We start from the raw sequence: 23,151 nt of genomic DNA, 5'->3' as shown, positions 1-23,151 counted from the left end.
TCCACGTTGGTCTATTAGCAGGGAAGCCTGAAGAGATGCAATGCCTAACAAGAATTTTCCAGGCTTCATCTCCAAAAATAGCTCTGATAATCCATTTAGCACAGAGGGCAAGGCCCTGCTTTTGAGTGGAAAGTAGGCCGAGACCCCCAGATTCCCTTGGGAGACAATAGAAATCCCAAGCAACTCTGTGAAAACCATGATGATCAGAACCAGAGGCCCAAAGCAAATCTCTGAGCAAACGTTCTAATTTGAGATAGGAAGCTTTGGAGGGAGCCCAACAAGAAGAATAATACACATGGGTTGCAGCCAAAATCTTAGAACAAATCTGGAATTTACCAGCAAGAGAAAGCGGCTTAGTGATCCAATAAGCAAGCTTTTTGTTAATCTTTGTAAGCACAGCATTCCAAAGTTCCACAAGGGAAGCCTGGAAAGCAAAGGTAATGCCAAGAAAGTGGAAGATTTCTCCATGAGTAACCCATTTCCATTGGAATTGTTTGAACCAAGGTGGAGCTGGCAAAAAAGACTGTCGGTAGCTGAGCATTTTATGCCATTGAATGGCAGAGCCAGAGGATTGACAAAAAGTGTCCAGACAAATTAAAGCATTTTTGATGTTTTCTTCGTCTTCAAGAAGAGTAAGAAAAGAATCATCAGCAAAATGCCCATTGACTAACTGGGAGGAAGAATCAGGCAAGGAAATGCCATGGACTAGTCCTGAAGACATAGAGTGAGCAAGTAAATAACCAAAACCTTCAGCAACAAGGACATAAAGCAATGGAGCTAGCGGACAACCTTGTTTGATGGAACGAAAAAGTCCAAAAGCTTTAGATTGCGAATTATTGATGGTGATGCAAGCATTAGCCTCACCAAAGAGCATCTCCACGGATTGAAGAAAATTGGGACCAAAACCCAGAGCCTGAAGCATAGCCAAAATGAAAGGCCATTCAATGCGATCATAGGCTTTAGCAAAATCTATCTTTAAAAAGATAGCCTGCTGCTTGGACTTACGAGCCCATTCCATACCTTCCCAGATAGCAATGATGTTGTCAAGAATATACCTAGATTTGATGAAGCTAGTTTGTTCAGGCCGCACAATAAGAGGAAGCATATGGCGAATTTTGAGAGAGAGCGCCTTAGCAATGATCTTATAAGACACATTCAGGAGGGTGATGGGCCTCTAGTTGCAAATGTCCTCAGGATCACCAACTTTAGGTATGAATTTAATATTGCCTTTATTTATGATCGCTCCTAAGCTTTTAGAATGGTATGCTTCAAGATAGACTTTGTGCAGATTAGGACCAATTTGCTCCCAAAGATGTTTGTAAAATTCACAGGGAAATCCATCACACCCAGGGGATTTGTCATCCACCATGGAGTAAACTGCCTCTTGAAGGTCTCGGAGGGAAAGAAGTTGCTTACAGAAAGCGCGTTGCTCAACTGCGAGGCAGTTTGGAGTAATAGTAATACACTTTCTGAGAGCCTCCTCCTAAGCAACCGAATGGCCCTGCGAAGCAAAGATGTTCTCGTAGTGAAGAACAAAAGCTTGCAGGATGTTAGGCAGACTGGAAAGAACATCAGTTCCCTATTTTATCTTTTTAATCCCAACATTGGTATGACAGGCTCGAAGAGCCTGGAAGAACTCCTTCGAGGCTTTGTCGCCAACCTCCAACTAGTGGAGACGGGCTTTGATTTGAGCTCCTCAGGTAGCATAGTTATCAGCAATTTGCTTTTCATGGCGAAGCTTGGCAAGATGAATTTGAAGATCCACATCAAAGGGGTTGAAGGTGAGAGCTTCAGAGGCTTTTTTGAGGGCAAGGGTGTTGGCTTCATAAGACCGTTTTCTAAAAATTGCCAGCTGATGCTCGTAGATGCACAAAAATCGAGCTATTCTGGTAATGGCGTCATTCCACCATTGAATCTAACCTCGATGGGAATGTGGACGTGGTTCTAAATTCCAGACATGTTGTATGTGGGAGATGGTGGAAGCATGCAACAACACAGACGTGTTGAGGAAGAATTGAGACTTGGCCACTTTGGCGACAACTGTTTGCCAAAAAATGCCAAAAAAAATGGGATAGTGGTCTGACAACGTCACATTTGTCAGGGGAATGACAGGTAGATCACGATCTTCAGAAAAGGAAAAAAAAGATTGCGCTGAGATCATAGCACGATCAAGATGTTTCAATATGTGGTCAGGACCGGCTTGAAAATTGGACCAAGTGTGCCAGGTCCCACTATCATGACGACGGCTAGTATTGGGATAAAAAAGGCCCAATTTATGACGCATGTAAAACTAGGCTTCTCTTTCCCCAGCTATCCAATAGAAAGGCAAAATGCCATCTTTGTTAGAGGCCACTTCAACCATATTGAAGTCCCCACACAGGACCCAAGTAGCTGGCGGCAAGTTGTCAGCAAGCCAAACCCACATTTGTGCCCTTTCCACAGCATCATTAGAAGCATAAACATTAATGACTCCAAAAGAATGATTGTTAATAGAAAGCAAAAGCCAAATAATATGGTGAGTGGGGTTAGAACCGTGCGAGATAATAGCAGAATGAAGGTGAGGTGACAGGAGAGTAACTACACCACCTCGGCCAGCTTCATGCTGAGAAGAAAACATGATGCTATCCTGCCAAATAACGTGGCATGCAACAGAAAGTATGAAACCAGAAATCTTAACTTCTTGCAAGCAAAGAAAATTTAAATTCCCAAGTCTATGACAGGTATCCCGAACATAGTACTTTCTGGGGAGGTCTGTAAGACCTCGAACATTCCAAGAGAGGAAGTTCATGAGAACTCTTCCATACCATCCTCGTCCTCCAGAGAGGAGCAACTATTCTGCAAAAATGTAGAAACCGGGTGGAAGTCAGATGGGAAATCCTCTGAACTTACAACCTGCCGTTTTACCCCTGATATCTCCGCACGTCCAGGAGGACTATGAGAACGCCTTGTTGCTGGTGGTACTATGGAAGAGACTGCAAGAGGAGAACGAGCCCCAACCAAGGGCGAGGCCCTGGCGGCCGCCTTAATCCCCTGCGAACTAGTAGGGTTTGAAACCTACGAAACCGAAACAAGTGTAATGGAAGCCGCTGGCGTCTCTACGCTAGTAGGCGCTGACACTTCGGTGGAAACAGGAGGAATCGCGATAACTGCCGCATAGGATGGCTTGGGGGCCAAAGGATTCAAGGCAGGCTTGCGCTTGCGCCCAACAGTAACCCATTCTTCTTTTTTTCCTTCGACTTGTTTGACAGGCGTCGCTTTAGGCTAGGGTTTGACCCTAGGTGTAGCCAAAGGGCAATCCCTGATCTTGTGTTTCGTAGACTGGCACCTATAACAGGTGTTAGGTAGGTTCAAGTAAAGCACCTTCTGTGAGAAGGTTTGAGCGCCAATCTAGATTTCCACAGAATCCTTGAGATCTTTAGAAAGATCAACTTCAATGCAAACATGCCGCTGAGGGCGAGCATTAAAAAATTTCTCTGGCTCCTTGGTAACAACTTTGCCAAGGGCTTGGGTAATAGACTCAATAAAAGGCCAGCAGGGCAAGGGTAGACCTTGGAATTCGACCCAAACAGGAACTCTAAGCTATCATCCGAGACAGAGAAGTCTCGGGACCATTCCTGAAAAACAAGCAGAGAGGAACGCATAGACCAAGGGCCGTTGGTAAAAACCGTGTCAGCTTGCGACGGGTTAGCAAAGCAAAATTAAAAAAAAACCTTTGGTAAGGTTTTGTACAGCGTCAAGGCGGACTCCAGCTTTTGTTGACCCATTCTCTGAGCATAGCTTTAGGGGGAGTCCTACCAACAAAATACCCTTTCAAGGTATGTTGTTCTAACCTCATCAAATTCTTGCAAAGGAAGGACAATATTAGGATGACCTTGTGGAATACCTTTGGGACAAACTTGCGCGGGCGTTTGTTCGGTGGCGGCGCCATGGCAGTCCGAAGCAGCAACGTGAATACCAGAAACAACTGATTCACCGCTGGTCGGAGCCATTATATCCTAACCTAAAGCTCTTGCAGTAAATGCGGTATGACAAGTGCTGACAGAAGGGGAGTGCAAGCGAAAGGCCATACGCAAAAAACTAAAAGTTTGCATGAAGCAAGAAAACCCTAACAGAGCCAGTAATCAATATATAAATCTAAACTTTAATTTATAATAAAAAATTATTAAATTTACATTAAAAGATTAAATTAATCACATATTCACATAATTTTCAAAAATATTATTAAATTTACACTAAAAAAATTTAAATTAATCACATATTCACATAATTTTCCCTTAGAAGCTTTACGTATAATAATTTACAATTAATTAAACTTATAAATATTAAACATTATAAAAATGTTTTTGAAAAATAATTAAAATATTATAAATAACATTTATTCTAAATCATTTTCAAAATGCGTCTATTAAATCCTCGAGAACCAAATGTGATACACAGTTTGGGATACGCAAGGGCAGGCCCGAGGGCAACATTTGCGAATTGAAAAGACAACGGGTGGCAGAAAACGGGGGATGGGAAGGCTTAAGCGCATGGACCATGGGGCATGGCCATCCACCATCCCGAACGGTGGGGCTGGATATAGCCGACGCCCTGCCTTATTGTGGTCCCTTATACCATTTGGTCTTGGGGATGCCATTAAAACTTTTCATTCATTCATTTGACCCAGCGGAACAACATTTGCTTCAATTCCTAAGACTAAAATATATTCTCACAGATCAGCGTCTGAGAGCTGATCCAGGCTCCGTTGTCCCCGAGGTTCTGTTCCTTTATGCCAATTCGCAGGTCTGGGAAAGCACGTCATTTCTCATATTTTATCCCTGGTTTCCATCTTTTTACACTTACCCTTGACACTTATTTAATTAGCCTTGTGTTATGAATGATTAAAGTGGGTTTTTGTTTTAGAATGCTTGAATGCTGCTTATCGATGGGAAATTTTTGCTCATTTCTTTCAAACCTCTGTTTAGATTGTGTCTATGGCAGGACCAGCGTGCTAGGTCAACAGCGCCCATCAACAGGAAAAGGTTAGCGGTTCAGGAGCTGCAGAGTTTCCTGGGCGACGCAGTGTCAAAACCCTCGCCTAAAACCTTAGCAAGCCGCAAAACCTAGGTTACCTATCAGACTATTTTTCCCAAAAAATCCGGTATTGAAATCGCTAGCAAAGATTAGGGCACCCATCCAACGAGTTGCATTAGAGGATAACGTAGCCCGATTAGTTAGAGAATTGTAGTGTTTCTAGTGCGGACAAAGATTTCACCCCGAGGTAGCAGGGGATGAAGCCTGGTTCTGATTTGGAAAAGATTCGGAAGAGACGAGAGCGCCTCGAAGATTCGGTACTAATGTCCGAGGACTAGGAAACCCTCCAGTAACATAGGATGTAGCAGGTAATCAATTGTTATTTTCAAGAGGGAATTAGTTGGATATTTACATTTTTCTTTTGATTGATTCAGAGTGTGATTTGGGGCTGTTTTAAATGCGGTTTCTGGAATCATATCATCAAGATACGAGGGCGAGAACGTAACATGCCCCTGTATCTTTACACCACAAGCTGGCCAGAACAGTTTGTCTGAAATAATGTCTCTTTTTTCCTATAATTATTAGAAGCACCCACCTACTAGGGTTAGGGATATCGTTATGGTCCAGGGTTGGATGCCATTCATGTTTAGTGTAAAGTGAATGAAGGACTTCATATCCTTGGTTGAGCTCTAGGGTTTGGTTTTTGCACACAGTATCGATAGAAGGGTGACCATGGCTGCTGTGCATTCTTATGTTGTTCTTCTTGGTTTTATGTGGACCGTTTTAGTGTATGCAACAAAAAAAACCTCTTTTGCAAAAATTATCATTGCATTAGTTTTTATCCAACAGAAACTTCAGATTATAGAGTGTCCTGTCTAAAATTGATTTTAATTGCAGAAGGATATATCTAGGGAAGATAAAACTTTTATTAAAAGAACAGGTATGTCAAGCAACCCAACAAAGTTTATATGTTTGTTGGAGTCTTAGTACACTTATTATCGCGCACCTTGAGTTGAAGGCAATGTTAGTAACAGTTTGAGATACTTAGTTTTGATTTTCCTTAGTTCTGCATTGGTGTGAATGTAATTATCTAATTGTTCTGCTATGCATGCTGACAAATATTTTTATCTGCCCTTTGTCTAATTAATTTTGTAGTCTTAAAGATCTCTGAAGTATGAGTTTTGTTTTATTGAGTTGAGCTAAATGAGTTTTCAGTTAACTAAACAGTTTGTTTGAAGTCACAGCATGTGTTCACAGCCATATGATGCAACAGTATTTGGTGGTAAATGGGCAGTTGAGTCTGGGATTATAATTGGTTCTCTGGCAATCTTTTTCCCAACACTGTAAGTTTTCAATGCATATTTTATGTTCTCCCAACAAATGCTTTCATTAAGAAAAATGTACTCCATGTTTTCAACGTTCCTTTGTTCTTCAGCAAAGTCTTTTACCTTTTAATTGTTTGATATCATTTTTTGCCTTTCAATCATTTTCTAGATATTCCCAACTTGTTGAGTAGAATGCATAAATTATGCCATACTCCATCAGCATTAGTGTGCAAATCCAATAACAGAGTTGGGCGCCGTCAAGCTTAAAACCTTAATAATCACATTAGATCAGCCATCTTACAATTTTTAATAAGATTAGTTCAATTAGTGGTTAGAGGGTCAAATAGTTTTGGTTGAACATTTATTTACTAATTTTCTTACTACGAGGAACTCCAAGGTTTGAATTTTGTTTTATGCAATGAGCTTAATGGTTTTAATTCAACTAATTGTTTGTATGAAGCAGAACCATGTGTGTACAGCAATATGTTTTCTTCATATCTGCTGAAGAGGAACTGCAATAGTATTTGGTGGGAAAGTGGGCAATCGAGACTCAAATTATGATTGCTTTTTCGATAATCATTTTCCCAACATTCTAAATTTTCAATGTTTATTAACACGCATTCATGTTTTAACTTTACGGATTGTTTGATTTTAATTGATTCCCTCTCAATTATTGTTTAGAAAGTCCCAGCTGATTGAATGGAATACATAATTTCTGCCACTACCCACTTCATCACCTTTAGTGTGCCAATCCAATTTCAGAGGCAGCACTGTCAAGCTGTAAACCTCACCAAACCCATTAGAATAGCCATCTAAAAATGTATTAAGATACATTATATGGGTGGTTAGATAGTTAATTTTTTTGGGTGCACTTCTTCGTAGTGATTTTCTCAGAACAAGGATCTCTAAAGCTTGCACTTCATTTTATTGATGAGTTCAGTGGGTTTTCAGTTGATTAAATCATTTTCATGAAGCAGAACCATGTGTGTACAGAAATAGGGTTTCTTCATATATGCCGAAGAGGAACTGCAAAAATATTTGATGGTGAGTGGGTAGTTAAAACTGAAATTTTAAATAGCAATTCAACAATCATATTCTCAAACATTTCAAGTTTTCAAGGATTATCTAATTTCTCTTAATGATTATTTTAAAAGCAAATTATATCTTTATTTTTTCAGCGTTCCTTTGTTCTCCAAGGCTCTGTTTTATAAGATATCTATTAATTCCATATTTTCAATTGGTTTCCTTCCAGTCATTTTTAAGTACAATGAGTACATTCAATGTTCATGTATAAATCAAATGACAAAGGTAGGCACTGTCAGAAATAGAATCACCCCAGACAGTTTGTAACAGACATTCTACAATTCTAGTAAGATGCATTCAGTGCCTGATTAGACTCAAATGTGTCTTTGTGGAGATTATTTCCCTTTAGTTCTCGTGTGCTTCATATTTTATTTGTGTGTATTGCAGCCTGTGGACTTGAGACCTATACAAAGCTTCAGTAAGCATTTATTACAGGCTAGTACTAAAACTTTGTAAGCAAACACATCAGAAACTACTTATGGATGATCAAGATTTAGTACTTAGAAATTTATTTAATCTAGAAACTATAGCTACATAAGAAGACAATTATAGAAGAACCAAAAGTCACAACTTTGAAATCCACAAGATTTGATTATTTAAATATTCTGAACTTTGAGTTTCTCCCAAAAAAACTGAAAGATTTAATCAACTAAACTCTATCCATTGAACATTCAATGCCATGCGTGAATCTAGTGAGTTATTATATAATCACTCATTTGAACATTCTTACAATGAATTCTCCAAAGGTATTTATCATCTTTAATTAGGTTTATTACATTTATTGTACAAATCTGTTTAGCATTAAGTGTGAACTTCTGTACTTTTTCAAATCATTCTATAGCATCATATTGGAGATTGGCAGGTGTTTTACTCTGATCAACAAGACGATTTTTGCTCTTCAATACTTGCTTAAGTAAACAGATGGGCTAAGTGTACCATAGAATAAAAAATTGGACTCATGAGTGTTTTTTGTAATAAAATACACTTGGTGTCAAGGGCTCTGCCCTTCAATCCCACTGTCTCACAAGGAACATGCTAGGGATGCCGTGCTTAGATTTGATGTGAGGCACTGGTCCTTAATCCATTGGCGGCAATGTCATCAAAACCCCATCAAATTCATTTGGTACATTTTATGTGTATTATACATAAATATTTTTAAAAAATAAGTGCTTTAAAAAAATTACAGAGTTTTGTTGAGCTGGAAATTTTTTGGTGTGTCAAGTCTAAGTTGGGTGCAAATTTCAAAATTTGTGAATGATTATTTTATGTACTTGGAATTTATGCAAATCTCACTGTAGAGATGGTGTAAGTTTTGATGGAGTAATGAGTTGCAACAGATGCTTCTTAGAACTCAGTATCTCTGTTAGAGAAAAGAAAATGTCATTACAATACTACAGGTCTATAGAAAAGGAATAGCAGAAACAAATTTTGGGGAGTGACTCCAAATTAATTTTGTAGTTACCATTCTTAAAAGTGATTTTTACAGTAAATTGGTGTCCTTTTTTCACTAATAGGTTTTAGTTCAACGATCCAGTGGCTGTATCTAGTCACAAACAATCACCGATCAAATCAGATGCAAATTTAAATGTTGACTCGGGGATTCAATGGTTGGTTTAGTTCTTAGTGCAAGCGGTTTTTATCTTTTTGGGAGCTTGTAAGCATCTATGTGGACTTTAAGCCTTGATATTATACATGTTAAGTAATGTCTTCCCTTAACTCCTAGAGATGAAAGAATTCGGGATGTAGGAGCTTTTACAACTAATAATAGGGAAAGCCGTAAAAAAACATTCTGTACTCTCAAATCTGTTGTGAACCAGATTCAATCTGCTGTAAAGTTTCAAGCACGAATGCCCAGTTTCTTTAATCAAATGGCCTTTGCACATACGCAGATTAGCAATATTTAATTGCTGTAATTGGCAGTATTTAATAAGTAAATTTAACTCTTGGTCTTATCATATCATGATTATTATCGATGGAGGTCTCATGTCCTGCGTATATAATGATTAAAATAGCAGAATATATGTAATTTATTTTAGGGACTGCTTGTTCATCTTAAGAGGTCACAACTGAGGTTTAGAGAGCAGATAAAATCAAGCAGAATTTATATAATTTATTTTCAGCTGATATAGGTCCTTATTTTTATATTCTTCAAATTATGACTAAACTTTCAATTTTATTTTCTTTCTATATCTTTATGTTATTGAAATACCTTTAAATTTTGAAAATACCTAAACTTTATTTCTTTTCTTTATTTTTAATATTTTTCCTAAATCTAAGTTTGAGCACAAATTTTCCAATTTAAATTTCAATTTTTAAAAAATTGTCATACTTTTGGTTTGCCAATTTCTTCCTCAAGATTTTTGCAGCTATGACATTTACAGGAATCCGACTTTTGCTTCTTGGCCTAGATAAGTTATTCAGTTCTACGTGTATTCCTGTATAGAATCAGGAGGTTAAATCAATATAAAAACGTGCATGTTGGCACCAGTTGGGTTGAATGTCAAAATAAATATTCTGGTTAGACTGTGGTTAAGATAATCTTCTGTTTTTTTATATGCTAGAGTTTCTATGATCATGTTGGGTATCATGCCAAAATTTCATGTTGACCGGACTGGTGTCTAAAAATTCTACCTTCAACCGTTGTATTGCCTGCAGGAGGTTCTGTGATTGTTGTTGGGTTGAATGGTATTCAATTTTTGATTTAGTCTGACTGCAACCTTGTGAAACCGCTGCTGGTATCAGATAGCAAATAAATCTGACAACTGATGCAATAACTGGAGAAATTCAATTTTTTTGTGTTGTGAATCTGTGCAAGCAATGAGTTTGCTATAATGAGTATCATCTACACGCGAATCCTTTTGTGTACGCTGATATGATTTTTCATCCAAGGAAAGTCTAGATTGTATGCAAACTTTAAATCCAAGTGAATGAAATGTATTGCATAGTTTTAATATCCTGGTATGTCATTTGCCTAGTAAATTAATCGCTTTAATTGTTGGGAGAAGCATTCCAATTGAAGGACTTTCAGGTCATGACCCTGCAAGCTATAGCCATCAATCTAGAGCCATTTCTGTTTTAGCTTCATCTCGCCATTTTCTTTTGCACCCTCCTCCTGTGTGTATGAGTTATCAAAGATCCTTAGATCAAATGCATGCGCCCATAGTCATTGGCATTAAACTTATTGAGCAAGGACATATATTTAGGGTGTACTGAATGAGTTGATTTAGTGGCAGAGAACTTGTGTGCTTGAAAGAGAGGTAACAAGTACAAACTTCACAGAGGTAAGGTTTGCCTTACAATTAGGAGCCTCCCGCAAAAAATGTGAGGTAGCTCTTGTGGATATAGGAGATACTCTTATATTACTTAATGTATTTTGTGGATATAGAGTAGACCCAAAGACAGATAGCTGGAGACGGCCTACATTGCATGGCCTTTTTTTTTACTAGGTAATAGCTCCATTACAAGAGTATATACGCATTGGATATTAATAAAAGAAAGAAAAATATACCATAAGGAGATCTAAAAAGAGTTGGTAGGATTCTAATAACATTTAATTTGTTTTCTCAACTCATTTACTGTCTTATTATTCTTTACAGATTTCTCTTTATAGATCAAATGATTGTTACATTCTTTGCATGATTTGAGTTTCAGATTTCCACGGTCAAAGTCTGCAAAATACATGAAGTATGACATGGAGAACAATGGAAATAAAAGCCAGTCTAGGGCAAAACGAATGAATTTAGAGGATCCTTCATTTATAATTCCTATAATGAATGTTGCATTGATAAGGTTAAACACTCACCATCTCCTCTCTTGCAAGTATTTTTTGAGACAAGATTCAATCAATTTCTCCCCTTTCTTGCTCCATTGCTCAAGGTTTATATTCTTTAGAGTTAATTGAAATATTCCCTTTGCATAACTCTTGATTTCTCTTTACTCGTCGCTTGTTGCTGTTTTTGTTGATTTGATTACTGTCCCTTTTGGCGGCTTTGAGTCAGAATGTTGTTTTTGACTCGTCACTTGCTGTTTCTGTTGATTTGATTGTTGTTGCTTTGGTGGCTTTGAGTCAGAATGTTGATGCTATCCCTTTTTTGTTGTTGACTCTGTCCAGAACATTGTTGCTGGCACTTCTCCTGCTGCGGGGTTTTGGGGGTTAGTGGGGATTGGTAGAAGGTTGCTGAGAAGGTGGAGGATGGTTGGACATCAGTTAAAGAAAAAAAAAAGGCAAATCCTCCAAACCTTCATTTGATTTCTTTACGTTCACAAAAGAATGGACCAAAATGTAAATCTTGATGGTCTGTGGTTTCTTGGGCTATTTGCCCTCTTGTTGGGAACTTTGGTGTCTCTCTAGATAGACCGATAGACCCACGTTGTGGTCTTTTGTTGGACATTAATAAATTTATCTTACTTGTTTGTCGGGTGGTTTTTCACATTCATTTTAAGAGTCTCATTTTTATATATTTCTTGTCCTTTGTAAAAGGTTTTAGGTCCGTTGAATCAAAACTCTCGATTTCTCTTTTTTGTAGACTTCAACAGACTTCTATACAAGCTTGCCAACCACTCTTCTATTGCTCATTTATTCACTATCGTTTTATATTTTAGAGAGGAACTGATACACAATGTGTTCTAATTGAATGAAAACCATCTAGTGCATGTTGTATCACTTGATTTCAAGCTTGATGGTCTTTGATTCAATCATATTGATCTTTGTGCTAACACTTGGTTTCATGTTTGTTGGTCTTTGGTTCAATTAGAATTATTTGTGTGCAAATACTTGATTTTAATTTAATTGGGCTTCAAATGTTTTTGATTAAGGAAAACAAGTTTTAAAGGGTGCCTGGAACACTTTACAGATCATATAGTTTTCAATGAAGCCCAAACGTAAAAACAACAAACTTAAGATGGAACAGGGTGCTTGACAAAACAAGGTGACCAGGGTGACCTCACAGATAACATAGTGCCCAACTACCACCTAAACAGGTTTTCAATAGGATCCTGAAACCCCATGGTTACAAAAGAAGACCACTTATCCGGAACTATGTCAAACTACAAGACAATAGGCCAAAGAGACCAAGATAACTAAAACAAAAAAGGGCAGCCTCAAAAAAGACCAGGCGAGTAGTTGGAAAAGAAATCCAAGCCTCAAGATTTACATTTAGATCTTGTCTTTTGAGAACGTAAAAACATAACAAATGATGGAAAAGAAGGCTTGACCTTTTTTCTTTCAACTTTTGTCCATCCATCCTCCACCATCCTAGCAGTCTTCTGCCAAGTAAAGTCATCCAAATCACAAACATCCCCCAAAGCCCTCATAGCTAGGGAAGAAGTACCACCACCACATGAAAGAGGGGCAACAGCTCCCCTCGGAGCCAGAGCCACACGAGGAGCAACAATCGAATTAGAACTAATAGCATTCGAAGGAGGGACAATAGTATTGGCCACCACCATTGGAGAAACATTTAAATCATAATCAGCAACAGAAACAACCTCCAAAGAATCTTGAGAAGAATCAACCAACCCAACCCCAACAGAGGGCTTTTTGAACAGTGTAGTGATCATCCAAAACCTCTTTCCACTAAGAAGTTGACTTTTTTGATCTAACCTTTTTGGAGGAGCATCGCGTTGCAAGGTGGCTGATCTTATGACACTTCTAACATTTGAATGGAATGCCTTCATAATCAAGAAGCTAAATCCAGGAGCCATTGGGAGAGACCAATTTAATCATTTTTGGGAGCCCCTTAGAGATGTCTATCTCCACAAGAATGCGAGCATACATTGTTTGAAACACATTGGGAGACGTGGTATCAACTAGCAAAAAATCCCCTAGGGCCTCCCCAATAGCCTCTAGGATTGAATCCAGCCATAAGTGAAGGGGAAGATTAGACAACTTTACCCTCAAAGGAATTTTGTTAAAGGATTCAATCGACTAATCAAAATTCACATACCATGGTTTGGTCATCAAGGGGAACCTCTCCTCCCAAGAAAAACCACATTGAAGGATGGCATTTCGATCATCCTTAGAAGCAAATTTTGCAATGAAAAAGCCCCTTGCCACAAGGAAAATTTGGACAATATTTGAAACTATAGGCTTCCAAAACTTGGAAATCCAGGCATGTAGATCAGACAGAAAAGGTAGGAAACCCCTAAAATGAAAAATAATAGCAGTAGGGGAGTTGTCCGCGTAAGTATAAATCTCATCGACAAGATCAAACTCTAGATTGATCATAATAGAGTTAGTTACAGCAACAAGGACAACGACGTGGGGCCCTAGACACATAGCCTGACCACCAAGACTAGCCTCATAGGTGGCTGCATCAGCATAAGAAATGGTTGAACCACCCATAGCTGTTGGGAACAAATATCCCCACTAGGAATAGGAGAAGCCCTAGCTCGAAAAGTAGTAGAGGGGCCATTCCCCACCTTGGGCAAAGGACAAAACCCTCCATCAAAGATCGCTTGATAAAGGGTAGGAGAAGCTCAGCGAAAGCAGCTTGCAACATCATCACCAAAGGGATCAGTCAAAGCAAGAGTAGAAACCAAGGTAGAAGTCGCAATAGAAGCTGGAGTCAGAGCGGCCCACATAAAGCTGGATGCAGGGGAAGAAGCTAGATACAAGAGTCAAACACAATAGCTCTGGAGGTTTGGTCTTCAAATATTATTAACTACACATCAACAAATTTGAGCTTTGATGAACTTACGTGTTCGCAAGATCCATTTTAGTAAAATTTAGTCTTGAGAAAACCAAATAGTTTATGAATTGTGCCATTGGGTGAAAGGAAACCTTTCAACAAATTTTGAAGTTCATGAAACAAGAAGTTTACAAACAGAAGCTATTTTATTGAGTTTCAAAGTTGATGAACTAAGTAAGAACTTGGTTAACACAAAATTTTCAATTATGGGTTGTTTGATCTTTAAAGTTAACTTTCAAATGAGGAGTTTATATTATAGAGTTGTGTCAAACTTTATTAAGGTAATGCCCCTTGTTAATTTGAAACATTAGTGAAGTTTGAATGTATATTTTTGGTAAATTTTATGTTTGTAAGTTTAAAAAAAATATATTTAATAACGAATAGGCATTATATAAATTTTGGAAAATGAAGTTCTCTTCATTCTCTATATGTTTAATTTCATCTATGTTGCCTCATTATTTATATATCCAAAAACTTCAATGCATGAACATATATGTTTTTTCCATTGATGTATAAAACTTACAACTTTAATGCATGAATATGGATTTTCTCTGTTGTTGAACGAGTGTTATTGATCTTACGTAGCATAGAAGTCAATGAATAAAGAGATTTGCTTTCACGAAAATTTTAAAGTTGGTGAACCAAGGACTTGATTGATACAAAGTTGTCTACCAATAGTTGTTTGTCAAGCTATAGAATTAGTTTTCCAATGTAGAAGGTGGATTAAATAAAGAGTCTTAGTTAAGATTGATCACCCTTGAGCCAAAATATTATCGAGATCAAACTAGTAGCAACAAACAGAGAGCAATGAGCTAAAAGAACACAAAAGATTGTAAGTCGATGAGGATCACACATGCACCCTTTGCAATAGAAACAAAAATTTATCTAGAAGTTAATGTTATCAAAATTTTTCTAATGAACATCCTACTTTGGATTACATAAGATAGAGAAAATAATTTTATTAATGTCCAACAAAAGACCACAATGCGGGTCTATGGCACTGGAAGCTTAGACCAAGAAGAAAGCAGACAAGCAGAGTACCAAACGGTGTTTAAAAAAAGAACAAGTACAAAAAAGAAGAAAGTAGGAGACATCACGAAAAAGTTTAGGTATCTGTCCTCTCAGGGAAAAAGTACGACGACGATTGATTTGTGCGGCTACTAGAGGCCTTGTAATGAAGCTGAGTGCTACGACAGGAGGGTCGCTTGTGAAGAGATCCCCTGTGAGGTCTCATAGATCTAGAATGGCCTGTGTTAGGGAAACTGTACGGTTGCTTCACACCTCGAGCCGGAGCCAAGGGCAAGATGGTTGTAATAAGTTGTGACTAGGTCTAACTCCTGAGAAATGATAGCTGTAAAGTATGGTCATGAAGCTGTAAGGACTCACGAAGATAGAGCGTAATGAACGCTGATATGTATACTTGAAAAAATTCGAGAGGGATCTACAATCTCTAAACAAACAATAAAATCGCCCTCTAATTTCGTAGTATATGGGGCATCTGAAAAGGAAATGGATCTCAAATTCTGCCTCTACTAAGGTACAAAGTATACACACCTAATCCTCTACTAATATGGTGATTGTTTTGGATCCCGAGTTTGTGCGAGTTCACCCTGAAGGAGCTAAGGGAGATGTGCAGGGCGTGTGTCTAGTATTTGTGTAAGTACTTAGGGTGTACAATAACACCATCCTGAATATCTAAGAAGTGCTCGATGTAGAAAGCCATCCTTGGACGTAGTCCCCTTGGAGGATCCACCCAGGTTCGTATGATATACTGCCTATAAATTTCAAGTCTGACATGCCCGTTCAACTCTTGTTGAGAGGGGAGTAGATGAGTAGGTGTGTCCAATGAGAACTAGTAGGGAGGGAGACGGTCAATGTCGATCCCAACTGAACTCTGCAGGATAGTAGCCTAAGCATACCAACAAAGGGCTCTAGTGGCTGGATTGGAGTGTGCAATAACAACTGAGGAGCATGTTGGTAAACAGATTGTTCTTTCTAACTTTAACTCTTCAACGCCCTAATTTGTGAACAACATCTGATTACAATAGTTGGAAAGTCACTTTTGAAAAGACTTACTTTCCTCTGAATTATTAGGTACAGCTCCCTATTTCCAAATTTGCAATGAATTTTGTTTACTCCTAATCTAAACATGGTATGTTCTTAACTAGAGAGCAGGAGAGGTAAACCAAGTCAAACCTATACAAGATTTAACTCAGGCAAGAAATGATATTTTGAGGGTTAATTAAGTTTATGAACTCACACATCTTATGAACTCATGGTATGTACTAAGGCTAACTGATCTATCTAGAAACTAAATTGCAGAGAGAGAGAGAGAGAGAGAGAGAGATTAAATTGAATGAAAATATCTAAAGGATCTCTTTTAAGCCTATAATGGTAGTACTTATCATATTCAACTCGTTTCAAAACACGGGAATGAAGCTTTGTTCATTCCTTGTTTCAATTCAGAATAAAGATAAAACAAGCAATTAACAATTAACCAAAATGGAACAGAAAATAATTGATACCAAAATACCATTCAATTGACTCTGCAACATCAAGTACTTCACACCAAAAATTTGCTGACCATTTATTAATCTTTCATTATCATACATATAGGATTTTGTGATGACTCGTTACAATGGAAGTTCAATTGGTTCATCTCCTCAAAAATGACATATGGCAAGGAGCTAGTTTATCTATTTTAATGATTACATAAGAAAATTGAAAGGGCGAAATCTGAATCACTTCGCCTTATTTCTTTTTTTTTGCCTTTGCCCTATAGGCTTTAGTGGGCAACAATGATCGGAATTAGCTCTTCATGTTTATGGACGTGTACATTAGTGTAACTCGAGCCATTTAGAATGAACTTGAGCCAAATCTTTAACGACGCCCAACCGATCTTGTAATTCTTCCATGGCCATGTGCATGCATCCACCAAGCCTCTGAAGCTCGGAGATTTTGTCTTGGTGACCAGAAGCCATTCTTGTCAAATCATCTACGAAATTGGAGAAATTTGTTTGTATGATAGTTACTCCAATGATTTCCTTCCCTTGCCCACTAAACTGCGAGTCTGTATGCAAACCTCTTAGTAGTTCATAATCTCTATCTTGCTCCTTCTTTACTTTGACTTTAGTTTCTTTAAGTCCCTCCTTTGTTACCATGATCATTTCGGACTTGAACTACATGCTTTGAAACCACTCAACTAGGGGCTCATCTCCTTTAGGTAAAATCTTTGCTTCAACAGCCTCCTTTACCTTCATGTGGATGATAATCTTCAACAAGGAAACACAATCATCATTCTTGGTTTTCTGTGCAGCCAAGGTGGTTCTATTTCATGATATGTTATCTTTCTATGTTTCCAATCTTAATATAGCGTTACCAATCTGCTCTATAATGGAGAGTCCTTCTACCTTGATCTTCTCGCTCCACTCTCTGTCGATTTGCCCAAAATACTTATCTTCCTGGAGCTAGGAGATAAGTGCCTAAATGTCTGTAGTGGTGGGATCTCTAGTAATGGGCATCTCGAAGATGCTTCCCAAAAGGGTGACTAATTGCCTTATGAAACCATTCAATTCTTGTATCTTTGCTTTCATCCGGACCTTTGACAACTTAAGGCTTTCTAGCTGGCCTTCGATCACCTCATTTGTGGACTTTCACATGTCGACTTTGGTATCGTCTCTGGCTTCCCTAAGATCCACTGAATGCATGGTGAAATCATTTGCAGTCATATCCTCAATCTTTCCTTCTTTAGTAGGTTTTGCTATTTCCATTGTCAAATGCCCTATTTCAGGGTCTTGTCCAAGGATTGACAAGGTCTTTTGTTTCTTAACCTTAGTCAATGCAAATCTAGAGCACACAACAAGGGATAAGGTATCCTTGTTGGGAGCACCTTCATCCTTCCTCTTTCTCTTCCTATCCAAAGTATTTTCCAACCATGAATTTGTGCTTATTGCCTTTGAAGCCGTCCCAAGAGAATCTATGCTAAACATGTTCCTTTTGAAACGAGTTTTGCAGGCTTTTGGCTTTTCTTTGTCTTTGCAATCTTCTTGGTTGCCTCATTTGATTTAGTGAACTCGCTATCACTACTTCCTCCATCTCCTAAGTCACCTACTTGCACATGAGGGTTGCTTGATAGGAGAAGTGCAGCGCTTGCAGATGGAATTAGACTACTATGAGGTGAGGGAACTAGAGTAACAACACTATCTTTTGGTTCCTCCACCTTCTCAGCTTCTGGTTGGGCACCAATCACTGGGAGGGAGCCATCTTGACAAGTCTTAGCCATAGGGATACTTTTTTCTGGAGGTTGAGCACCTTCACTTGTTGGTTGAGCTAGTCCTTGAGTTATTGCCAAGGTTACGCCTGATGTGCCACCTTGTGAGGATGAAGTAGGGGAAACTACTGGAGAAGCTTGAGTGGGTGTGCTTTTACTTCAACTCCTTGCTGTAGTCCACTTGACCCACTTCCTGGTCCTTTTAATAATTTGGGCCATCAGGACATCTAGATTTTCTCCAGTATCCTCATAAGGCTCTGAGATGATAGGAGTATTTCTTAAGTTTGTTAAATAGGTATCACTATACATATTCTGCCCATCATCTTCCACTCCTTCCACATTAATATCAACTTTATACATTTTCACTTAATCAACTGAGTCTGGCAAATGCATGATCACGACTCTTGAATTCATCCTTGCAATCAACCCAATAGTCTTTGACGGTGGTGATGTGTTTGATAACACTTCCAATTTGCAACACCTCCCTTGCATATCCATTTGGATCAAACACAGGCCTCAAAACCTCATACATCTCCAATTTATATTTCACCTCGAACACCTTTAACATGTTCTTTGCATCAAAACGACTCACAACTGAAAGCTCCGCTCTTCATAGGAAACTCGTAACCTTTCTTCTTTAGACTTCCACTCAGCACATTCACTTGAATCGGTTGCCTCAAGATCTCGATCAACATGATCATATCGCTTGGATATCTCGACAGCTTCAAGGGGAATCCATCAAAAGCTGCAAGACACAAATATGAAAATGATGAGAACTAGATAAAATAACTCCCGAACTGACTAATGACTGCCTAAGATTCGGGACTGAATCTCCTCTTTGGGCATCCTTGGAGCTCCCTACAAATTCTCATTGTAAATGCATCATTGACTCTTCTATACTTTGCGTAGCTATTTTCTAATTGTAAACATGGGTAGAACTCATAAGACTTCACATCATCAGGGAAATTTTCTACTCTTGGGAGACCTGGCCATAACTGTAGAGAAGCTAACATGTAAATCAGAAAGGAGGACATATAGAAGGTGTTGTAGAATTTCGCAGTATGAAGAGCATTGGACAAAATCTCGCTTACCTCGTGAGCCCAATAAATATATTGGGTGTCAGAGTAGATAACTTGCACCAAAAAGAAATATTGCTCAACGAAGTTTAAAGCTTCTACCTCACCTTTCAATCTGTGCAAGAGAACTAGGATGTCGACAATCTCAAGCTTGAGATTAGTACCAAAAAGAGTTTTAGGAACCTTACTCTTGGCGCTTCGTGGTTTTTGAAACTATGATTGCATGATTTCCTTTCTCCAAATCATTTTCTTTGCGAAAAACTCAGAAATGGCTCCACCAATTGTCAAATCTAAAAACTCCTCCTGCTCCAAAACTCGAAGGCAATTTACCACAGTTTGTCTATCAATGGAGATCAATATTGTGTCATCTGGCAATACAATCTGTCTAGTGTCCAAGTTATAATGATTTATGCATTCATATATCAAATCTTGAGTTTGGACTGCAACTGGAAAACTTGCTGCTTCAACTAGCCCACATTGTCGAAGCTTCTCAGTAATGGGATGAATAGGCTCTGATCTCACTCTCTAAAAATCTTGCATGTCATAGAAACGAAGAGAAGTATCCGTGAAATTCTTTAGTGAAGACTTGATTCCATTCAATTTGTCGAAACCCACAAATCTAGTTACCATTCTGTTTGAAACTGAATTTTGAATCCAGAAAACGAAAGGAATAAAAAATGTGCATATACTAGCTTTTAGAAAAAGTAATGCAATTTTAATAGAATAACAGTTCAAGAAATAGTGATAGTTTTGTAACTGTTCATGTTTCCACCTAGATAGGGGCTTCAATTCACCCGTTGATCTGTAGAATTCACGTCACACCAATGAATTGAAGGAGAGATCCGTTGGAACAGTAAATGGATAATTTGAACGAGGATTTAGATGTCTTTTCACTGTTAACTTTCTATCTCTCATACTTACTTTCCCATTTTCCACAGAGTACTCTATAAGAAAATATCCATTGAATCGAATTCTGCTTAATAGATCTTTCCCGCAATGGTTAGATTATTTCCATTATCATTTTGAGATGTTGCATGTGAAATATGGGTTCAATCCACTTACCAACTTGATTTTCTTTAAAATCCGAAAAATTGCCCTCATGGGTTGAAAGCTCGCCAAGGAGAAGACAATTTTCATTTCTCCGCCCAGGCTTCATTTTTAACTTTATTTTTTGATTATGTTTTCCCTTGAGTTTGGAAATGTAGAAAAGTAGTGCGCAAAATCATTAGGGGCCCGCCTTTTTTTTTCTTTTCCCTTAGAATTACCTTTTGCAGGAAACAAACTTCATGGGTTGAAAACCTGCAGAGGAGAAGTCAGTTTCTAGTTTTTCGCCTGGAATGATTATAAGAGTTGAAATGAATCCTCAATACTTCTTGAGATAGATAATTGTAGAGGAACATCAATTTGTCATAGGGCACTTTTTTATCCTCTTATTTTGACCCATATGCATCATTTGGTGCTCTTTGTGGGAAATTGCCTTCATGGGTTGAAAACCCGTTGAGAAGACGAAGTCTGGATTTTCGCAAGCTTCCGTTCTCATGGAGAAAATGATGGGCCACAAGCAAATATAACTTTTGCGAATAACCTTTGCATGTTTCGTGAATCTCCATCGGATTAGGTACTAAGCTACCCGCAACATCCCTCAACACAAAGGAAAGACCATTCGTCTATGAAATGTGGAGAAGGGGAAAATGAAAAATTCAATGAAGATTCCTTCCACCTAAGGGGACTTAGACTTGAATACACCTAGGACCTTACTAAAGCACAAATTTCCACTTTACAAATTGGTTAGAGGATGAAAAGTGGGGCAACAGCTGGCTCTGATTGGGGACTTGGGTAAGCTATACCCAAGAAAGGAATCCAAAATCTTTGGTTTCACAAAATTTAAAGGTGGTTGCACAACAAAACTAAAGCAAAGAAAAAATAAGGAAAAGAAGAAAGCAAGGGAAACCTAACTAGGAAAACATAAACATGAACTAAACGTAACTATCGTACAATATAGGGGTTACTTGTTCTTAATTTGAAATTTGATAAAGTTTTAGATCCTGACCATTGTATGTCAGGGGTAGCACCTCACCATCTGGATATGCCAATTTAAACGAGTTGTTCTCGAATGCCTGATGAATAGTGAATGGGCCTTTCCACAAGGTATCAAATTTCTTATGCATACCTTTTGGTGCTCTTTGCTTATCCCACAATAACACATTGTCTCTATCATGAATTTCCGCGATCTCACCCTTTTATCAAATAGGCTCTTCACACACATCTGGTGTTGTGTGAAATGATCTTTGATTTATTCTCTTTCCTCTTTGAGTTTGCTCAAGTACAAAATTCTCTTTTCTAAACCATCCCTATAGATATCATCTTCAATCACTATCCTTAGTTTGTTTGTAGCTAATTCTAAGGGTAATGGAAGATTAGCTTTAGTCCCATAGACCAATTCAAAAAGAGATACGTCGATTGCCCTTTTAGGTGTCACACTATCTGCCCATAGTGCCTTGTGAATTTTCTTGTGCCAAGTTTTCTGATTATTTGACACCAATTTCTTGACAATATACATCAAATTTTTATTATTGGATTTTGCTTGACCATTTCCTTGTAGGAAATAGTCAGATGAATGGCTGACTATGATACCATGCTTAGAACAATAATTGGTGATCTCAATCGAAGAAAAATATACCACGTTATCCATCACTAGTTTGATGGGGACACCAAACCTAACTAGTATGTTTCCTTTAATGAATTCATACCACTTCAGAAGTAGTTCTTTTAGCTGCTTTGGCTTCTACCCACTCAGTGAAGTAATTAGTTGCAATTATAACATACTGGTGATCGACACTGGACACTGGGTTGATAGGTCCAATGAAATTGAGACCCCATTTTTGGAAAGAACTTTCAATGATGACAGGTCTAAGAGGTAGAGTGGCTAACTGAGGTCGTTCGATGAACATCTTACATTTCTCGCATTTGACACCTAGGAATAGGCATCCTTAAACATTCCCGGCTAGTAGTAACACTGTCTCAATATTTTGAAAGCTGTGACTGAAGATGAGAAATGTCCACCACATGCTTCGTCGTGAAAGGTTCTCAACAACTTTTCTTGTTGTTGCTTGTTGATGCATTAGAGGAAAGTACCATCTATAGCTTTTTAAAACAATTTGTCATCCCAAATTACATATTTAGCCACTTTCAACTTGAGATCTCTTCTCTGTTTTGCTGTCATGCCTTCTGGACATTCTCCATATGTTAGTAAGTAATATTCTTGAACCAAGAATCTTGCATACTAACTGCCAATACTAGCTATTTCTCTCCTGGTTCTTCTATTTCTTCAACAATTCTATTTTTTGCAATTGCTTTACACAAGGCATTGCCTCTCACTAACTTAGTAGCTTTGATTTCAATGTCATACTCTTATATTTTCACTATCCATATCCTTTTGGCATTACACCCTACATCCTTTTGCGTCAACACACTTTTTACTACTACGTCCGGTACATGGACCACAAAATGCGAGTGCAAGATATAAAACGTGAAATTCTTCAGTGCCTTAACTACTGCAAAGGCATCTTTTTCAATTTGTGAGTATTTCAACTCATGATTTTTCAGAGGTATACTCATGAAGGCTATAGGTGCTTGTATCCCTTCCTTGTTGCCTTGCATCAAGATTGCTAATAAAGTGTGTTCAGAGGCATAAT

At 38.2% G+C, this 23,151-nt stretch overlaps 1 long non-coding RNA gene and 1 other non-coding gene across 3 annotated transcripts; both read left to right on the top strand.

Annotated features, from left to right (window-relative positions):
- Window positions 1-4,410: 4,410 nt before the first annotated feature.
- LOC149546126 (uncharacterized) lies at window positions 4,411-12,026 on the top strand. Of its 2 annotated transcripts, XR_016353656.1 has the most exons (5): window positions 4,411-4,782; window positions 4,965-5,381; window positions 6,258-6,356; window positions 11,073-11,210; window positions 11,533-12,026. It is a non-coding gene; the product is annotated as an uncharacterized LOC149546126 (long non-coding RNA). The 2 variants fall into 2 exon arrangements; XR_016353655.1 differs by lacking the exon at window positions 4,965-5,381 and having other exon boundaries at window positions 11,533-11,946.
- LOC149546127 (small nucleolar RNA snoR135) lies at window positions 6,795-6,931 on the top strand. The gene has a single exon (XR_016354971.1). It is a non-coding gene; the product is annotated as a small nucleolar RNA snoR135 (small nucleolar RNA).
- Window positions 12,027-23,151: the final 11,125 nt, after the last annotated feature.

Source organism: Cupressus sempervirens, chromosome 7 (assembly GCF_028749045.1).
Source record: "Cupressus sempervirens isolate cs-2001-9-10 chromosome 7, ASM2874904v1, whole genome shotgun sequence".
NCBI classification, from domain to species: Eukaryota; Viridiplantae; Streptophyta; class Pinopsida; order Cupressales; family Cupressaceae; genus Cupressus; species Cupressus sempervirens.
This window is presented reverse-complemented; position numbering and strand designations above follow the sequence as displayed.